General features: G+C 41.3%; 1 pseudogene; it reads left to right on the top strand.

Moving 5' to 3' along the window:
- The window catches only part of LOC106330118, a 2,115-nt pseudogene extending 1,344 nt beyond the window's left edge, over positions 1 to 771 (top strand).
- The last annotated feature ends 72 nt before the right edge of the window (positions 772 to 843 follow it).

The following is an 843-nucleotide window of genomic DNA, read 5'->3' as shown; positions in this document are numbered from 1 at the left end:
GGTATGTGTTAGGGAGATTGTATAGATAAATATATTGTGTAAGAAACTAATACTTACCTTTTACTTACAGGACAAGTTTGGTGTGAGGTCAATCAGGGACAATAACGATGAACTAATGTTTGCTGTGTACCTACAAGTTAGTAACATCAGCCAAGCGCTTATATTCGTCACGAGGTCAAGGAGTTGGTCATTCGTTGAACGTCCTGGGGCGCTTCTGATGATTGCATTCGTCATTGCACAACTGGTAATTAATTAAGAACATCATATATTTTCAAAGAATTCAAGAAAAAAAACTCATCTCACTCTTCCTTACAAACGCAGATTGCTACTTTGATTGCAGTGTATGCAAACTGGACATTTGCAAAGGTGAAGGGTATAGGTTGGGGATGGGCTGCTGTGATTTGGGTTTACAGTATTTTAACATACATCCCACAAGACATTTTGAAGTTTGCCATTAGATACATCTTGAGTGGAAAGGTTTGGGTCAGCATGTTTGACAAAAGGGTACGTACACACAGCTAACTCTCTTCTACGTCTTGATGGTAAACATAATACTCATTGCTTCTGCTGTTACTTTGTGAGCAGAGCGCTCTGACGACCAGGAGAGATTACGGTGCTGCAGAAAGACAAGCTGAGTGGGCGAGAGAACAAAGGACGCAGCATGGTCTGCAGACAAGACAAGAGGTCAACGTCTTCCCAGAGAACGAGGGTTACAGAGAGCTGTCTCAGATCGTTGAGCAAGCCAAGAAAAGGGCCTAGATAGCTAGGTAAGTGTACTTTGATTAAATCGTTTTCAAAGAAACTAGAAGTTGCTTGCTCCTTATTGGTGAATGCTTTGTTTTG

Source organism: Brassica oleracea, chromosome C3, assembly GCF_000695525.1.
Source record: "Brassica oleracea var. oleracea cultivar TO1000 chromosome C3, BOL, whole genome shotgun sequence".
Lineage (NCBI taxonomy): Eukaryota > Viridiplantae > Streptophyta > Magnoliopsida > Brassicales > Brassicaceae > Brassica > Brassica oleracea.
This window is presented reverse-complemented; position numbering and strand designations above follow the sequence as displayed.